At 35.1% G+C, this 21,169-nt stretch overlaps 2 non-coding genes across 2 annotated transcripts; both read left to right on the top strand.

Annotated features, from left to right (window-relative positions):
- Positions 1-138: 138 nt before the first annotated feature.
- On the top strand, positions 139-245 carry LOC130471057 (small nucleolar RNA R71). The gene has a single exon (XR_008931746.1). It is a non-coding gene; the product is annotated as a small nucleolar RNA R71 (small nucleolar RNA).
- Positions 246-15,116: 14,871 nt separating this feature from the next.
- On the top strand, positions 15,117-15,223 carry LOC130471056 (small nucleolar RNA R71). Its single transcript, XR_008931745.1, has one exon. It is a non-coding gene; the product is annotated as a small nucleolar RNA R71 (small nucleolar RNA).
- The last annotated feature ends 5,946 nt before the right edge of the window (positions 15,224-21,169 follow it).

The following is a 21,169-nucleotide window of genomic DNA, read 5'->3' as shown; positions in this document are numbered from 1 at the left end:
TTAGAAATTAAAGCCCTAGCTTGGGTTGGTGTTTTGTCCACTAATGCCCCCCCCCCCCCCCCAACTCGAAGCATCTATCATACCCCTATCAGGGGCAATAGGCCTTCATAAAAGTACTAAATTAATAGTTGGTCACTAATCTGATTTTGGGGACATGAGGAACACAATCTTTTAAAACGTTCCCAATACTCATACAAGGACTCATTATCATGCTGCCTAATGCCACATATCTCCTTCCTGATGGTTCCAATTAGACTTGCTGGAAAGTACTTTCCTAGAAAAGTTGATGCCATAACATTCCAAGTCGTAATTGATCCAGCAGGAAGATCATACAACCAATCTTTAGCCAAATCTTGCAAAGAAAAAGGAAAAGCATGCAATCTAATATGATCATGTTCGACTCCTTCAACATTCATAGAAGAACAAACAACCTTAAACTCTTTTAAATGTCGATGAGGATTCTCACCTGATTTCCCATAATATTTGGGAAGAAGATTAAGGAAACCTGAATTCAGTTTGAGGGGTTTGTCCAGCTCTGGAAACACAATGCAGAGAGGATCATCTCCCGTATTTGGGGCTGCCATCTCCTTCAAGGTTCTTTCACCCATTTTTGCTCCTTTTAGACTATCTTATGTTGGTTTAACTTCCTCTGGTTTCACCTCTTCTGGTTGATCTATTTGAAACGCGTAGATTAATCTCTCACTACAAAAAAACGCAGCACATTGTGACGCTTTTTTGGACAAATTGCGACGGTAAAGAGTGTCGCTATTTCACATAGCGACGCTTTGGGAGAGGGTCGCTATTTTCATTGCCGCTATTTACCGATGCTTTAGAGCATCACAATTTGCAAAATATCGATGTATTTCGCCGCCTCTATTTGGGATATAGGGACTCTATAGATAGTCCCATTATTTAGACTGTAAAAAGCGTCACTATTTACACGCTTATAGACACATTTCTCCGCCACTATAAACCATATAGAGACGCTTTAAACACCCGAAATATATAGACTCTTATTAGTGTCCCTATATGTTTACTTTCGTGCGAGTTCTCCTCATTCCCTCCAAAATAATTTAGACCTTTTGGAGCGTCACAATTTGCATCATATTATTTTTCATATATACATAATAATTTAGACACTTTGGAGCGTCACAATTTGCATCATATTTTTTCTATATATATATATATATATAATCATTGAATTATCTATAAAAATATATATCGACCATAGATAATCATAATCAAATACAAGTATTAACTTACTACGTACATTATCTTAAAGCAATATATATAAACGTCATGCTATGATTCATATATACTTAGCGATAACGTAGTTAATTTAGAAAAGTGATAAAAATCATCTATACATTAAATTAATTCGCAGAGTCTAGTCAAACTGAAATAAAAGCGATATTTTAAAACAAAAATAACTTTCTAACTAGAATTATCATTTTTTCTACAAGATAATCCAAAACTAAATAAAAACAACTTCCTGGCTACGAAAAAACTAATTACCAAGTAAACTTATCTTTATGCTAGCTTAGCTTCAAGATAACTTGTTCATCTCTTGATCTACATTTTACTATTACCACTTGAATCATCAATAATCTGCAAAGAAAATTTAATGTCAAATATATATGAAGTATGATGAACATTCCATAAAATCAAGGGAAAATTAACAGTAATCCTAACCAGCTTGATCCTAACTACTAGTGGTCTTCTCAAAATAATACCAACTATTAATCAAGGGAAAAGTCAAGGGAAAAATGAATGACTATTAGAAATATAGACATGAATAATGAATATATTGGTAAATTAGTGAACTTAATAATTACCAAAGTGATACGAGTTTAAAAACTCGTTGTATAAACAAGGATAGTTGATTAACAAGCTAGACCTTTAACTCGTTGATCGTGAATGCAAGACAAGACCTATTGACTCACAATCAGTTCTTTGAATAGGAAACGCGTCCAAAACAAAGAAAAAAAAGCTGAATTATAAACTATAATTCGAAATGTAACAAACAAGTGTTTTAATCATCCAGTTGGTTGTTTATTCCAATCAAGAAGCTGACTATAAATAGCCAAAAACCAATAGCTACAAGAGCTTTAAACGGCTAATTAAGAGCCATTTAAGAGCCTTTAAAACTGGCGGTTACAAGCTCTAAAGCCTCCTAATTCAGTCACTAAATTGGAGGTTACAAAGGCTTAAAACTCTCCTTACAAACAGCAATAATCAAAGCTAAGTAATGACTGAATTTAACTTGGGGATTTAAACAAATATCCCTTTATTAAACCGACTTTAACCAAAGCAATTAAAAATAATAAGTGCGTACAATCTGTTTAAACAAGCGGACCAATGCGATTAAACGGACCAGTTTGATTAACGTACCACCTTGATAATAAGGACCATATAACGAGCTCACTCAATCCAAGTCACCATGCACACAAAATGAGCCATTGAACCCAAATCATTTTTGGTTCCAATTGCTAGCATAAGACTATCACTTCCATCCATAACCGTATCACAAAGGTAGAAACCCAAACAACAACCAACACAAAACAACAAGAGAAACAAAATCTAAGGGAGCACAGCCCGCACCCAAGCAAAAACAAAATACACTAAAACATTCTACAAAGACACCAGCCAAACTGATGTTCATTAACTTGCTGTGTAAACGCTTAAACTGAGACTTTCTTTAATTAGCAGGCTTGCCCATTTGAAAACCAAATAAAAAAAAAAGACACTGGCTAAACAAGCTACACAGCAGAACCAGACTGAACAGCACAAGGCTTGCACAAAAGAACTGCACAACAACAAGCTGAAAAAGAAACTGCACAACAGCAAGCCAGCCTGAGCAAAACAGTATGCTTGTTAAAGTATCACTAGTTACTACAGCTCACTAGGCTATTCAATACTTAGTAGTCAACATATGACTGAACTATGGAGATAACAACAGAAGCAAATAGGAATTGACTATTTTAAACTTTAGATAAATTGAAATCAAATGAAGTGGTGGGCGAGTGGAATCTACGACATGAATATGCAAAGGTGGCTATAGAAGTGACTATAAACAGCACTAGCAATACGTCTTTTCTAATGTAAAAGTCCTGTTACAATTCTTTTCAGTGGTGTTCTTAATCAGCCATGTAACATATATGCCTGGATTTTGAATTGGTCTGTTAACATTTAACAACAATACTAGCTTTTTAAAGAACGTTGAAAACTCTAGATATTCAATATATGGACTTTTAGCTACTCCGTTTTCCAGGTCTTTATATCATTATAATTTAGGGTCATTTCCTGAGTTTTCTTCATCTAAATTGGCATCTTACAGTTCAAAAAGGTTTCTGCAGGCTGGCTCAATTGTTATATGTTTTCTTTATTAGTTCACGACATTGTCTTATTCTGAATATTCTGTTTTGTTGCATGAAATATGATTGTTTACAACTCTGTTATCTTTCTTAATTATTATCCCTTCGACTAATCTTTTTAACTCATTTGTTTCTTTTTACTGAATTTAGTTGAAAATGGCGAAGAACTGAAACAAAAAGCTCAAATAAGCCCATATGAGAAAGTAAAGTCCATGCCCATAGAAAGGAATGCCTAAATATGAAGACCTCATGTCAAACAGCATTGTTCAACAACTGTTGGATAAGAATAAGATTTGTGGAAAAGGAAAAGAGAATTCCAATGCTAAACAAGATTATCAAGACTAAGTACCTAAAGAAGACCATGATTGGGATGATGATGATGAGTTAGAGATTTCTCGAGTGAGAGAGGTGGAAACTGAAACTGCAGCTAATTACTCAGCATCAAAAATCTTTACCAAAAAAGGTTTTACCTACCAATTATTAAGCTTCTTTTGACTAACTCCTCTAATTTCTGAGTTTTGTGTTCTAAATGCCAGGTTTACATTATCTTTTGGTTTATAGAATATGCTTAATGAGTACTCTATTCTCTGTGAATAAAATAGCTAGTTAGTTTATCTGGATAATTTCCTACGTACATGTGATTTGCATATATCCTAACACTAGATGTAAAGATATGTTGATGATGCGCATGCCTAACTATGCTTAGATTGTTATTGTAACTGTATGAGTTGTATTCGCTATTGATGCAATGTTAAAATACTGAAGTTGAAGCTTACTTTTTCAGTTTTTAATTTAATTTAAATGAAAATTATACCTTCATTTGGATTTGGACAAATTGAAGGTGTGGCGATTGGCGAATGTTTAATGTAATAATTATATGAGCTTATACTTTGTATCATATATTCACATGTAAATTTGAAGCAAAAAGCTTCGTATGATACATTTTGTTTAGAAGTACAAAACAGTTGTAGTCTTTTTACATGAAGAGTAAGCTTTTAAATTCGAGAGGGAAGTTCCGTTTGCAGTGTGCCCTCACTCTACAAAGGCTTAGATTAGTTTATGAGAAGTGTCTATTTGCATTATTTAAAACTAGAAAAGAAAGTAAAAAGGAGAAATTTAAAAAGAATGTGGAGATAAGAATGTGATTAGCATTCTCAAGTGGTCTCTTATTTGGAATGTAAGAGATGGTAACAGTAATGTTCAGCAAAAGCTGCTAATATGTTTGAAGTTTTGAGGACGATGTGTTTTCCTTCTAGACTGAAGTTTGCAAGTGGTTCTGTAAGTCCTTGAAAGTTGGCTAATTGGAATTGGTTAAGCTGTGCCCTATTCATTGAGATATTGGGACGTCTCTGTCTCTGAAGGGTCAATTTAAGCTATGTTGAAGGACTTTCTCTATATACTATTTTGTTTAATAAGGCACTTCCTACTGGCTGAAATCTGGACTTAGCGCTCGCCTACAGGTCATAGTACTCGAAATTTTTCAAACAGTCACGAGAATCTGTGAAAAGCTTCTCAAATATCCTCCACAACACTTTGAACAGACCAAAAATAAGTGAACAAACCAAAAACATACCAAAAACGAGTACTATGAGTGAACAGACCAAAAACAAAACAGACTATAGACGTCAATCAAACAGAAAACAAGCTTATACTATGAGCAATTTCTATGCGCAACTAAAAATTTTTATAGTAGTTGATTTCAGACTTATCTCTCACTCATGGTCAGAGTTCAAATGAGGTTTTATCAGGAGAGTAAGTCGGAGTCGCTGCTGTCTTGGATTGACATTTAACATTGTGTTTTCTTTACGCGTTACAGAAGGGTACATATTTAGACGGAATAGTTGCGACAGTGTGACAAAGGGTCGCAACGAGTTTTGGGGGCGCGGATATAAATTTTCAAATTGCGACGGTTTAAACAGTCGAAACATATTTCGACGGTCTATAGCGTCGCTATTAGCCAAAAAAAGACACGTGATACCCCACGTGTTTGTAAGCCCGCAAAACCAATTACACATTCAGGCTAAAAAGGATCCCGCCTATTCTCCTAAATTTTTTGCTGAATCGCGCTTTACACTCACCTCATCTCCCACGTTTCCCTCAACCTCCTCACTGACCTAGCTCCAAACCCTAACCTCCTCCCGATGAATCCGTCTTCACGCCTCTTCACCTTCAGCACCATTAACGAATTCCTTGGATTTCTTTTTCAACCTGTACGTTAGAACAATCAAATCCCTCAATTCTCTCAGTTCAGCCCACTTTCTCTCACTCTCATTCTATATATTCATGGAAAATCCCAATTGAATTCAAAAATTTCCCAACAAACTCAAGTTAAATTCGCTGCTTTCTCTGGAGTTTTTATTGGAGAGCATCCTCTGGTTTATGATTTGCTGCTTCCTTGGTGTATCGGATAAATTCGCTCTAGTAACTCGATCTTCCAGGTTAGGTTTTTGCCTTTTTTTTTTACTTCTGTTGCCGAAAATGTATGATTTATTGTTAATTTGAGAGCTTCTTGATTGTCTAAATTATACTAGCTCCATGATCAGATGAACTTTATATTTCCCCATTGCTTGTTCTTTGGGTGACTCCCGGGGAAAGGAGGCTTTGCATAGTAAATTTTGAGATTTTTTCTTGATTGCAGGATGATTTAACTTAATCTTGGGGTGGGGAATTGCTTTGATTCCATCTCATATGATAAACCTGCCTTGTTCAAAAAATTTTAGACTCGTATTTTTCAATACTTAGCAGCTTTCTTTCACACCTTTGCTCCTTTTTTCTTTAACGTTTTTTGCAAGTGCGACTTCTGGGATGCTCTTGTGTTATTTAAATGTCTAAACTCAATAACTTCATAAGCTTCTAAGATTTCCTTAATGAAAACTCATCTGTAATTAGGGAAAATTTGGAAATAATGAGTTTCTCTTGTGATATAAACTCGTTTACTGATTTCTTGCTAAAAGAGTTGGGTTTAAATTAGGACGGAAGTATATCAAGTGAAGAGACTGCTTACCTCCAGTGTTGTTGTGCCGTTGATAGCTTCTCCTTTGATGTAAAACAATCCTGCGAATAATTTATCTGGAGCAAGTTGCTTAACTTAGTGGCAGCATCCTTGTGAACATATATTTCTTTTATTGATGATAAAGGTTATTTATTTATGCATAGGTTCGGCCCACATATATGGCTTCAATGATTTCCTTATAATGATGAGCTAACAAAAGTCCTTAGTTTGAAATTCATCATTTCAGAATGATAGACCACATTTTATTTTGGTAATCAAAGCCTGGTAACTTTGTCCATTAATTTGTCAAAAAATGTATTGAGTTATAATGTGAAGAACCTGCTGGTAGATCAGTTTCTTATGATTATCATTTGGTTAGTTTTACTATGGTTTGGTAGTAATTAATGGTCAAAATCTGAGAGATTTAACCACGAATTTGGAGTATTTTGAAAAGGAGGTGTATTTCAGTTCATTCCTTGAACTAAGTAATCCTGCCTTACGTGGTAATCTTTGTCGTTTTGGAATTATTCATATTCTTTTTTTCGTACTCATAGATGGTGAATGGAAATTCTCGAAGGATTTAACTTGCAAATTAAACTTCTTATTTGATTATACGGGTTAGGATAAAAGTCAATTAATTATAATAATATCCACTTGTGCAAAATATCAAATTAGCGTTTGAGTTGCACTGTTCCTGATCTAACTTGCCAATTTCCATTTTAACAAATACACAAATATGGTTAATTACGTTTAAACTATTTCATTATCATTACATCAGAACTATTCGTGAAGCTCTTGCCTAGGCTGCAGTAAAGGTTGATTCAACCTTAATCTTGTAATTGCGAAAATATTATTCTCAAAATTCTTTACCTAAAAGATAATGGACTGGCCACTACCAAAAGAATAAATTCTTTTACGTTATTTGAGAAGACTCTGAACTGTATTAAAAATGGTCGCGCTCAGTTGTAGTAATAAAAGTAAAGGTTGTTTTTCTCTGTGGTGTTTTCCTCAAAGTTAGTTTAGGTTTGAACTAGATAGAAGCCTTATTTTCAAGACCTACATCCTGGTGATCATCTCATAATCCTTAACTTGGCACAACCACATCTCTCCGGCTGGGTGATCTACTTAAATTTAACATTTGACTTGGGAGATGGAATTATAGCATATATCTAGAACAAAATTTTCTTGCAGAAGTCATAACTTGAAGTTTTCTCATTGGATTAAATGGTTGCTTGGATTAACTTTGGACTTAAGCGTTTAGGATTATTTACATATCATATCAGATGTGGTAGTATTTTACTACCAATTTCTTTGTATAGCTGAGTGTAGTACTACCACATCTGATATGATATGTAAATAATCCACATATATTTCAGGTAGTTTTCTTATGTCTTATACTGTAATAATGTAATACCTATGTGCACTTGTATAAATATTTACTCAATGCAATACAATTTTGACCAAGTGACACTTTCCTACAACATCCATCAGACAACCACTTGATTAGAGATGAAAGGCATCACCAGGAGTTCAGAAATGTATTTAATTCCAAGTTTTGCAAAGTATCCCATCTTTGACTTAGGTGGACTGTAGTTTTTTTTGTTGCATTTTGTTTTTGGTGGTTAGGTTGTTTGTGTTTAGGGCATAGAATGTTAGTGAGGAAGTGATGTCCTTTTTTAGCTTCAGGTTTTGTGAGATAAAGTTGTTGTGCTGCCCGTGTTTTCTTGCCATGAGCTGAGCTTCTGAAATTTGTCCGGCTCTGCAGTTTGGGAAGGAGAACGCCTATTTTTGTTGTTAATTTGTTGAAACGGTTGGGTTGTTTGATGTCTGTTATGCTGGTGGTATTGAATTGCTAATGATTGCTGCTGTGAATATTGTTCTTCTGATCTGCTTCTTCTTTGATCTGATTTTCTGTTTGGTTCTGTTCTGCTTAATCTTCTGCCAGTATGCCGTTCTGCGTGTTTTATGTTGTTTTTGTCTTTGATGACTTAGCTTGACTGTAGTTTTTTTTTGTTGCATTTTGTTTTTGGTGGTTGAATTCCTTGGAGTCCTGCCACCAGTATTTAATCATATTTTCTGCATTTTTTTATTCTCTAGAATGGAAGATATAAACAACATGAAAATTATAATACCTTGTGCTCAGGGCCTCAGGTGATCTTTCTCTAGTAGCCTTGGCATTTGTGGATGGTGAGCCGCAAAGGGTGACGATGGCAATGGTGATGAGGGAATCAACAACAACTAGAATGAAAATTTTGTTGCCTTAATATATATACCTCTAACTCTTTAAAAGCAAGGACTCGCTTGTTACTATTCACGAGCAATAGTACTTTGTCTGTTTCGCCCTTTTTTTCCTTCTTTCGTTTTTCTTAGTAGCAGTGTTGGTACGTTTTTGCCCTTATATTTCTATTGCCTTGCCCAGAGGAGAGAGAAACCTCAACATTTTCCTATGATTTCCTCCCTTTTTCTTCTCTCTTTCTCTTTCTCTATGAATGTCGGTGCTCTCACTCTTCATTTTCTTCGATCTCTCCTCTTCATTTTCTCTATGATGTTTTGGATGTTTTTCCTTTAATTTGTTTAATTCTTACTTCATGTCTTCATGTACCTAGAAAGTTGTTGTGCTTGACAGAATATTGTGTATTTGAATTGATGTGAAAGGGTCGGTTTCACTTCATAGGTTCTCTTTTTCTCTTTTTCTAAGCGATTTAATGCCGTTCTTGGTGAGAGTGGTCTCAGCAGTATGTCATTCTTGGTGAAGTTGACTATTGTGTTCCATCTTTCTCTAGTTTGAGTTAGTGTAGACATGTAAACAGAAGAAACATTAATACAATAATATCTAGCTTCTTAGCATGGATCCTACCCCATGCTGTCAGAGTTTAGTCGTCCTGCCTTTTCCTCACAAGTAGAAAATGCAATTTGCAATTGACCCACATGGTACAACCTCCGTTTTCCTGATTAGCTACTTTAACAACAAAAACTAAGGAGAAATCAAGATACTCAAGTGGTTACCTTACTACCTTTTTCTTTTAGAAGGAAAGAGATTGAGAGTAAGAGAATTATTAAATATAATTGAGTCCCGTGGAATGGGGTGGAAGATGATAAATTGAGAACAAAAAGTTGGCATAAATAGGACTAAGTAAAAGCGAGTAGATTGCTACTGCTGCTATTGCTATTGCTCCCTTGGTCTGATTTTTCCTTATTATGAAGTCCGAACCCTCTTAAATTGTGATTGTGTGTGCATGGCTAGCTGGTTCAAATATCTTGTATGCTGCATGTTTCCTGTGCTTTGGGATGTAGTTTAAGTTTCTGGACTCACGGTTTTCTGGGAGGAGTTTGTGTTGTACTGCTGAGTATGCTGGGCTGGTTTCATTTCGCGAATAATGTTATTTCCAATTGAGGTAGGTCATTGTATTTTCATTTGCGAATATTGATGTGACTCATGTTTAGAAACAATTTCACATACTGCATTAGAGATACTAATAGCATACTGCAGTTTTTCTTAAGAGAACGATACATAACTACAGCTAGTCTGCTAGTATTTTTTACGGTGATTCATCATTCTAAGGTGATATAGCTCGATAGTCTTTTTTTTGGCAACCATCTCAGCTAGTGTGCCATGAAACTCAGCTAGTCTGCCATGACTGTGGTAGGCCAAGAATTCTGCTGTCTTGTGGTAGGCCAAGCTTGCAGATGTCTTCTAGTCCACTGTTGTGACATGTAGGCCAAGCTTGTAGATGTCTTCTAGTCCATTGATGTCTTACATTTGTAGTTGGATGCATAACTTGGTAAGAGCTCCTGAACATGTGTAAGTAAATTATCAATCATTAGCCACAAGCTCACATGCCACAGCTTTCCAAGACTGATCAATAATTAGTCACATTATCTAATTGTATTTTAGAATTAAGAAGCAGAGGAAAAAAATGTGGCCAGTTGCAGCAAGCAAGAATCTGTTGCAATATATCAGCACCCAACCAGTAGACTACTGATTATTAGATTATGATTAGTACTTTAGTAGTGACTGAATTGAGTAGTAATTGAATTGTTATTGAGGTGTTGTTTAGGGATTCATGAGATTGGTAGTCCGTAGTTGCTTACTTCTATATGCTTGTAGCTTAGAGTGGTTACTTGTTTGAGCTGCTGATTTTATTATCAGGATTTCTTCCAAATCCAGAACTTGAGACTTCTGTTCTATCTGTGTGGTATTGTTATCGTTCTGTGTTCTCTATCAACTGATTAAAATGTGATTCTTTGTTACCTTTCTTTATGGAATTATTACTAAGGTAAACAACTAATCATGATTCTTTAACATTGTTCTTGACCTTGTTGTTAATTTTCCCTTGATTTTATGGAATGTTCATCATACTCAATTCATATATATTTGACATAAATTTTCTTTGCAGATTATTGATGATTCAAGTGGTAATAGTAAATGTAGATCAAGAGATGAACAAGTTATCTTGAAGCTAAGCTAGCATAAGGATAGGTTTACTTGTTCGTAACCTTGTTTTTATTTAGTTTTGGACTATCTTGTAGAAAAAATGAAAATGCTAGTTAAAAAGTTATTTTTGTTTTAAAACTATCGCTTTTATTTCAGTTTGACTAGACTCTGCGAATTAATTTAATGTATAGATGATTTTTATCACTTTTTCTAAATTAACTACTTAAGTATATATATGAATCATAGCATGATGTTATATATATATATATATATATATATATATATATATATATATATATATATATATATATATATATATATATATATATATATATATATATATATATATGTTGCTTTAAGATAGTACGTGTACGTACGTAGTACGTTAATATTTGTATTTGATTATGATTTATTATCTATGGTCGATATATTTTTTTTATAGATAATTCATGAAAAATAATATATATATATATATATATATATATATATATATATATATATATATATATATATATATATATATATATATATATATATATATATGAAAAAAAATATGATGCAAATTGTGACGCTCCAAAGTCTCTAAATTATTACGTATATATGAAAAATAATATGATGCAAATTGTGACGCTTCAAAGGGTCTAAATTATTTTGGAGGGAATGGAGAGACCTCGCACGAAAGTAAACATATAGTGACTCTAATAAGAGTCTATATATTTCGGGTGTCTAAAGCGTCTCTATATGGTTTATAGTGGCGGAAAAATGTGTCTATACGCGTGCAAATAGTGACGCTTTATATAGTCTAAATATTGCGACTCCCTATATAGTCACTATATCCCAATTAGCGACGGAGAAATACATCGCTGTTTTGCAAATTGTGACGCTCTAAAGCGTCGGTAAATAGCGGCAATGAAAATAGCGACCCTCTCCCAAAGCGTCGCTATGTGAAATAGCGACACTTTAGAGCGTCGCAATTTGTCCCAAAAAGCGTCACAATGTGCCGCGTTTTTTTGTACTCCACTAACATCACACTCGACCTCAAAAGGTTGAGAGAAATCTGGCAGCGCCAAAATAGGAGCAGCACACAAACGCTCTTTAATCACATCAAACGCCTTTTGAGCGTCCTCTCCCCATACAAAAGCACCTTTCTTCAAGCAACTAGTGATAGGACTAGTAATAGTACTGAAATCACGAATGAAACGTCTATAAAATGAAGCAAGACCATGAAATGAACGCACCTCACTTATAGTTTTAGGATTAGGCCACGATTTGATAGCCTCGATCTTGGACTGATCCACGGACACTCCATCTTTCGAAACCACATAGCCCAAGAATACAACATTGTCAACAAGGAATGAACACTTCTCTAGCTTCCCATAGAGTCTTTGAGCTCTAAGTGTTTCAAAAACATCCCTCAAATGAATCAGATGCTCCTCTTCGTTCCTACTATACACCAAGATGTCATCAAGATATACCACAACGAATCTGCCCAAAAATGATTTAAGCACTTCGTTCATTAGCCTCATAAACGTACTAGGAGCATTAGTGAGACCAAATGGCATGACGGTCCACTCATACAAACCATGTTTTGTCTTGAAAGCCGTTTTCCACTCATCTCCTTCACGCATCCGAATCTGATGATAACCACTTCGCAAATCAATTTTTGAGAACTTCGAACCATGGAGCTCATCTAACATATCATCAAGTCTCGGAATCGGAAAACGATACTTGATGGTAATGTTATTCACAGCCCTACTATCAACACACATTCGCCATGTTCCATCTTTCTTAGGCACAAGCAACACCGGAACAGCACATGGACTCAAGCTTTCTCTAACATAGCCTCGATTCACAAGTTCATCAATTTGCTTTTGTAATTCCTTTGTTTCCTCCGGATTGCAACGATAGGCAGCCTTATTAGGCAAAGAAGTTCCTGGAATAAGATCAATTTGATGTTCAATACCACGAATAGGGGGCAAACCTGGTGGTAATTCATCTTGAAATACATCCTTGAACTCAAACAGCAATTCGGCAATGGGACTGCCTTCTTTCCAATTTTGGCCTTCAATTGGACTCTCCTTAGCCACGAGCAAATACACCAACTCTCCATGATCAAGAGCTTGCTCAATTTCTCGTTCACTAGCCAACATGGTGAGATTCGGCTTTTTCTTTTGTTTCACACTCATGGATCGAACCGCTTGAGATGACATAGGCTTTAGCACAATTTTCTTGCCTTTGTCTCTCAATTCATACTCATTGCTTCTCCCTTTATGAATCACGTCCCTATCAAACTTCCAAGGACGACCCAACAAAATATGACAAGCATCCATAGGAATAACATCACAAAGAACTTCATCCACATACAAACCCATAGTCAAACCAACCCTTACTTGCTTCGACACTTTTACACTATTACCATCATCAAGCCAATGGAGTGCGTATGGCCTAGGATGGACAATAGTGATTAAGCCTAATTTTGACACCATTTCACTAGAAGCAGCATTGGTACAACTCCCCCCATCAACAATTACACTACACCACTTATCTTTCACTAGACATTTAGTATGAAACAACTGATCTCGTTGGTCTAGATCAGTAGGTGAAATTTGAGTTTGTAGCGCTCTAAGAACCAGATTTGTGTCATAAATTGGAGCCTCATACCCTTCCTCTTCCTCCTCATCACCACTCTCATCAAACACAAATACGTCCCCCAACCTCTTTTCCTCTTCAAACAACTCCTCACGACATTCAACAGCTTCTCTCAAGGTCACTACTCGTTTATTTGGACACGCATTTTGATAATGCCCAAACCCTTGACACTTAAAACAACGCACCTTGGACAGACTTGTTTCTTTGGTTGGGTTAGATAGTTTAGGGGCAGCCGTAGAATTACTTGAACCTACGGTACTAGGTGATGTGTTTGGTTTCAAACTAGGTTCGGATTTAGCCCAAGACTTGGCTTTACCATCCATACTAGACCCTCCCCCATATTTTGCCTTCCCTTGATTTTCCAATTTTAAACAAAGTCCACAAAGAGTGTCAAAATCAGAATATGGATAAAGGTCTACGGTATTGGCAATATTATAATTTAGACCCCTTAAAAATCTGGACAGTTTTTGTTCCTCAATTTCCTCAATTTCTCCCATTAAGGACAACTTTTCAAACTCATCAATATATTCAGCCACACTCATTTTTCCTTGCCTCAACTCGGCAATTTTACGATAAGTTGTTATTCTATGAGTTGTTGGCACATACCTTTTACGTAGCTTACGTTTCAAAGACTCCCAAGAGGTAATTTTCTCCTTCCCTTCACGTATTCTCTTGGATTTCAGTCCCTCGAACCACAATGAAGCCCCTCGTCCTAGCTTCAATATGGCATATTTGCAACGCTTCTCATCATCAATGTCCTTGAAATCGAACATTCTCTCTATTTTGCGCTCCCACTCCAAATAGGCTTCCGGATCTGTTCCACCAACAAATTCAGGAAGTTCGGTGACCTTGAATTCATCCATAGCCCGTAGATCACGCCTAGGAGGCCTACGATACCCCCCATCTCTAACGTTCTTCAAGGCTTCTTGGAGATGTTGTAGAAAGTCAGGATCATCAAAATCCATATTTCAGTTTGTAAGAATTACGAACAGCAGCTCTTTTTTTTTTTTTTTTTTGGGCGGATCACACGAACAACAGTTCTGATACCACTAATGATACGAGTTTAAAAACTCTTTGTATAAACAAGGATAGTTGATTAACAAGCTAGACCTTTAACTCGTTGATCGTGAATGCAAGACAAGACCTATTGACTCACAATCAGTTCTTTGAATAGGAAACGCGTCCAATTGCTAGCATAAGACTATCACTTTCATCCATAACCGTATCACCTTCATTATAGGTTTGTGAGTAAGGATCATATTTTCTTTGACCAGAATAACCACCTATAGCATTCACATCTTCAGATTGCAAGTCGGGACATTTATCAGTAGGATGAGACTCATTATAGCAAATTCCACAAACTCTAGCTTTAGACTCGTTACTAGCAACAATTTTAGACACGAGAGTAGTTAAGGTAGCAATTTGTTGAGCATTTTCTTGTAATTGATTATGAATACCACTTAAATCAACTCCATTTACTCTTTTAACATCATTTCTAGTACCATGTTGTTGGGTGTTTTGAGCCATATTAGAAATTAAAGCCCTAGCTTGGGTTGGTGTTTTGTCCACTAATGCCCCCCCCCCCCCCCCAACTCGAAGCATCTATCATACCCCTATCAGGGGCAATAGGCCTTCATAAAAGTACTAAATTAATAGTTGGTCACTAATCTGATTTTGGGGACATGAGGAACACAATCTTTTAAAACGTTCCCAATACTCATACAAGGACTCATTATCATGCTGCCTAATGCCACATATCTCCTTCCTGATGGTTCCAATTAGACTTGCTGGAAAGTACTTTCCTAGAAAAGTTGATGCCATAACATTCCAAGTCGTAATTGATCCAGCAGGAAGATCATACAACCAATCTTTAGCCAAATCTTGCAAAGAAAAAGGAAAAGCATGCAATCTAATATGATCATGTTCGACTCCTTCAACATTCATAGAAGAACAAACAACCTTAAACTCTTTTAAATGTCGATGAGGATTCTCACCTGATTTCCCATAATATTTGGGAAGAAGATTAAGGAAACCTGAATTCAGTTTGAGGGGTTTGTCCAGCTCTGGAAACACAATGCAGAGAGGATCATCTCCCGTATTTGGGGCTGCCATCTCCTTCAAGGTTCTTTCACCCATTTTTGCTCCTTTTAGACTATCTTATGTTGGTTTAACTTCCTCTGGTTTCACCTCTTCTGGTTGATCTATTTGAAACGCGTAGATTAATCTCTCACTACAAAAAAACGCAGCACATTGTGACGCTTTTTTGGACAAATTGCGACGGTAAAGAGTGTCGCTATTTCACATAGCGACGCTTTGGGAGAGGGTCGCTATTTTCATTGCCGCTATTTACCGATGCTTTAGAGCATCACAATTTGCAAAATATCGATGTATTTCGCCGCCTCTATTTGGGATATAGGGACTCTATAGATAGTCCCATTATTTAGACTGTAAAAAGCGTCACTATTTACACGCTTATAGACACATTTCTCCGCCACTATAAACCATATAGAGACGCTTTAAACACCCGAAATATATAGACTCTTATTAGTGTCCCTATATGTTTACTTTCGTGCGAGTTCTCCTCATTCCCTCCAAAATAATTTAGACCTTTTGGAGCATCACAATTTGCATCATATTATTTTTCATATATACATAATAATTTAGACACTTTGGAGCGTCACAATTTGCATCATATTTTTTCTATATATATATATATATATATATATATATATATATATATATATATATATATATATATATATATATATATATATATATATATATATATATATATATAATCATTGAATTATCTATAAAAATATATATCGACCATAGATAATCATAATCAAATACAAGTATTAACTTACTACGTACATTATCTTAAAGCAATATATATAAACGTCATGCTATGATTCATATATACTTAGCGATAACGTAGTTAATTTAGAAAAAGTGATAAAAATCATCTATACATTAAATTAATTCGCAGAGTCTAGTCAAACTGAAATAAAAGCGATATTTTAAAACAAAAATAATTTTCTAACTAAAATTATCATTTTTTCTACAAGATAATCCAAAACTAAATAAAAACAACTTCCTGGCTACGAAAAAACTAATTACCAAGTAAACTTATCTTTATGCTAGCTTAGCTTCAAGATAACTTGTTCATCTCTTGATCTACATTTTACTATTACCACTTGAATCATCAATAATCTGCAAAGAAAATTTAATGTCAAATATATATGAAGTATGATGAACATTCCATAAAATCAAGGGAAAATTAACAGTAATCCTAACCAGCTTGATCCTAACTACTAGTGGTCTTCTCAAAATAATACCAACTATTAATCAAGGGAAAAGTCAAGGGAAAAATGAATGACTATTAGAAATATAGACATGAATAATGAATATATTGGTAAATTAGTGAACTTAATAATTACCAAAGTGATACGAGTTTAAAAACTCGTTGTATAAACAAGGATAGTTGATTAACAAGCTAGACCTTTAACTCGTTGATCGTGAATGCAAGACAAGACCTATTGACTCACAATCAGTTCTTTGAATAGGAAACGCGTCCAAAACAAAGAAAAAAAAGCTGAATTATAAACTATAATTCGAAATGTAACAAACAAGTGTTTTAATCATCCAGTTGGTTGTTTATTCCAATCAAGAAGCTGACTATAAATAGCCAAAAACCAATAGCTACAAGAGCTTTAAACGGCTAATTAAGAGCCATTTAAGAGCCTTTAAAACTGGCAGTTACAAGCTCTAAAGCCTCCTAATTCAGTCACTAAATTGGAGGTTACAAAGGCTTAAAACTCTCCTTACAAACAGCAATAATCAAAGCTAAGTAATGACTGAATTTAACTTGGGGATTTAAACAAATATCCCTTTATTAAACCGACTTTAACCAAAGCAATTAAAAATAATAAGTGCGTACAATCTGTTTAAACAAGCGGACCAATGCGATTAAACGGACCAGTTTGATTAACGTACCACCTTGATAATAAGGACCATATAACGAGCTCACTCAATCCAAGTCACCATGCACACAAAATGAGCCATTGAACCCAAATCATTTTTGGTTCCAATTGCTAGCATAAGACTATCACTTCCATCCATAACCGTATCACAAAGGTAGAAACCCAAACAACAACCAACACAAAACAACAAGAGAAACAAAATCTAAGGGAGCACAGCCCGCACCCAAGCAAAAACAAAATACACTAAAACATTCTACAAAGACACCAGCCAAACTGATGTTCATTAACTTGCTGTGTAAACGCTTAAACTGAGACTTTCTTTAATTAGCAGGCTTGCCCATTTGAAAACCAAAAAAAAAAAAAGACACTGGCCAAACAAGCTACACAGCAGAACCAGACTGAACAGCACAAGGCTTGCACAAAAGAACTGCACAACAACAAGCTGAAAAAGAAACTGCACAACAGCAAGCCAGCCTGAGCAAAACAGTATGCTTGTTAAAGTATCACTAGTTACTACAGCTCACTAGGCTATTCAATACTTAGTAGTCAACATATGACTGAACTATGGAGATAACAACAGAAGCAAATAGGAATTGACTATTTTAAACTTTAGATAAATTGAAATCAAATGAAGTGGTGGGCGAGTGGAATCTACGACATGAATATGCAAAGGTGGCTATAGAAGTGACTATAAACAGCACTAGCAATACGTCTTTTCTAATGTAAAAGTCCTGTTACAATTCTTTTCAGTGGTGTTCTTAATCAGCCATGATGTTTATATGCCTGGATTTTGAATTGGTCTGTTAACATTTAACAACAATACTAGCTTTTTAAAGAACGTTGAAAACTCTAGATATTCAATATATGGACTTTTAGCTACTCCGTTTTCCAGGTCTTTATATCATTATAATTTAGGGTCATTTCCTGAGTTTTCTTCATCTAAATTGGCATCTTACAGTTCAAAAAGGTTTCTGCAGGCTGGCTCAATTGTTATATGTTTTCTTTATTAGTTCACGACATTGTCTTATTCTGAATATTCTGTTTTGTTGCATGCAATATGATTGTTTACAACTCTGTTATCTTTCTTAATTATTATCCCTTCGACTAATCTTTTTAACTCATTTGTTTCTGTTTACTGAATTTAGTTGAAAATGGCGAAGAACTGAAACAAAAAGCTCAAATAAGCCCATATGAGAAAGTAAAGTCCATGCCCATAGAAAGGAATGCCTAAATATGAAGACCTCATGTCAAACAGCATTGTTCAACAACTGTTGGATAAGAATAAGATTTGTGGAAAAGGAAAAGAGAATTCCAATGCTAAACAAGATTATCAAGACTAAGTACCTAAAGAAGACCATGATTGGGATGATGATGATGAGTTAGAGATTTCTCGAGTGAGAGAGGTGGAAACTGAAACTGCAGCTAATTACTCAGCATCAAAAATCTTTACCAAAAAAGGTTTTACCTACCAATTAAGCTTCTTTTGACTAACTCCTCTAATTTCTGAGTTTTGTGTTCTAAATGCCAGGTTTACATTATCTTTTGGTTTATAGAATATGCTTAATGAGTACTCTATTCTCTGTGAATAAAATAGCTAGTTAGTTTATCTGGATAATTTCCTACGTACATGTGATTTGCATATATCCTAACACTAGATGTAAAGATATGTTGATGATGCGCATGCCTAACTATGCTTAGATTGTTATTGTAACTGTATGAGTTGTATTCGCTATTGATGCAATGTTAAAATACTGAAGTTGAAGCTTACTTTTTCAGTTTTTCATTTAATTTAAATGAAAATTATACCTTCATTTGGATTTGGACAAATTGAAGGTGTGGCGATTGGCGAATGTTTAATGTAATAATTATATGAGCTTATACTTTGTATCATATATTCACATGTAAATTTGAAGCAAAAAGCTTCGTATGATACATTTTGTTTAGAAGTACAAAACAGTTGTAGTCTTTTTACATGAAGAGTAAGCTTTTAAATTCGAGAGGGAAGTTCCGTTTGCAGTGTGCCCTCACTCTACAAAGGCTTAGATTAGTTTATGAGAAGTGTCTATTTGCATTATTTAAAACTAGAAAAGAAAGTAAAAAGGAGAAATTTAAAAAGAATGTGGAGATAAGAATGTGATTAGCATTCTCAAGTGGTCTCTTATTTGGAATGTAAGAGATGGTAACAGTAATGTTCAGCAAAAGCTGCTAATATGTTTGAAGTTTTGAGGACGATGTGTTTTCCTTCTAGACTGAAGTTTGCAAGTGGTTCTGTAAGTCCTTGAAAGTTGGCTAATTGGAATTGGTTAAGCTGTGCCCTATTCATTGAGATATTGGGACGTCTCTGTCTCTGAAGGGTCAATTTAAGCTATGTTGAAGGACTTTCTCTATATACTATTTTGTTTAATAAGGCACTTCCTACTGGCTGAAATCTGGACTTAGCGCTCGCCTACAGGTCATAGTACTCGAAATTTTTCAAACAGTCACGAGAATCTGTGAAAAGCTTCTCAAATATCCTCCACAACACTTTGAACAGACCAAAAATAAGTGAACAAACCAAAAACATACCAAAAACGAGTACTATGAGTGAACAGACCAAAAACAAAACAGACTATAGACGTCAATCAAACAGAAAACAAGCTTATACTATGAGCAATTTCTATGCGCAACTAAAAATTTTTATAGTAGTTGATTTCAGACTTATCTCTCACTCATGGTCAGAGTTCAAATGAGGTTTTATCAGGAGAGTAAGTCGGAGTCGCTGCTGTCTTGGATTGACATTTAACATTGTGTTTTCTTTACGCGTTACAGAAGGAGCATCAGAAATTAACTAACAGAAACTATAGTTTGTTAACAACCCAGACAAAAGCTAAAGAACAATCTAAAACAAGTCATCAAACAAATCAGGAAGCTGTGAACCAGCAAAACAACATCAAGCAACAGCTGCATGTCTGACATGTATTAACAAAATGATTTGGCTACCTTATTAGTTATTCCCCATTCTGTTTTGAAAAGAAAGGAGGGGAACCATACTTGGAATAAAGATCTTTGCTGTTTGATTCAGAGCGCCTAAATCAGTAATATCATGAGCCTGTAATTTTAAGAAAATGATTATAGGAGAGAAAACAGGCGATAAAAGGATAGTTGGCGAGTAGTTATCTATAGATAGAGCGTCACAATATATATATATATATATATATATATATATATATGGAAAATTTGTAATTATTAATCCAACCTTTGCCCGGTTTTCTTTAATTAAGCCTACCTATGCGATATTTCTAAATAATCCAACCTTTACGACCCAACTACTATTATTAAGCCTGGATGACCGGTTACCTGCCACAAAGTCAAGGAAAATTTGCAATTATTAATCCAACATTTGTCCGATTTTCTTTAATTAAGTCTACCTATGCGATATTTCTAAATAATCCAACCTTTATGACCCAACTACTATTATTAAGCCTGGATGAACGGTTACCTGCTACAAAGTCAACGTTAAAAACGTTTACAATCTAAAGTTGGGTTCCCTGCTAAAATATTGGACACGTCATCATCACTTGCCACCTAAACAAGGATTTCATTTTTTTTCCAAAAAACCCTTAACCCTTATCTTCTCTGTACCGTGTTTCAATTCCTCTCTCCTCCGTTACTGCTGCTTCAACCACAATTGTACTGGTTCATGACATCATCAGCGATTTTCTTGTGGAAATAGGTGACTTCATCCACGCGCATTCAA

Source organism: Spinacia oleracea, chromosome 3 (genome assembly GCF_020520425.1).
Source record: "Spinacia oleracea cultivar Varoflay chromosome 3, BTI_SOV_V1, whole genome shotgun sequence".
In the NCBI taxonomy this organism is placed as follows: Eukaryota; Viridiplantae; Streptophyta; class Magnoliopsida; order Caryophyllales; family Amaranthaceae; genus Spinacia; species Spinacia oleracea.
This window is presented reverse-complemented; position numbering and strand designations above follow the sequence as displayed.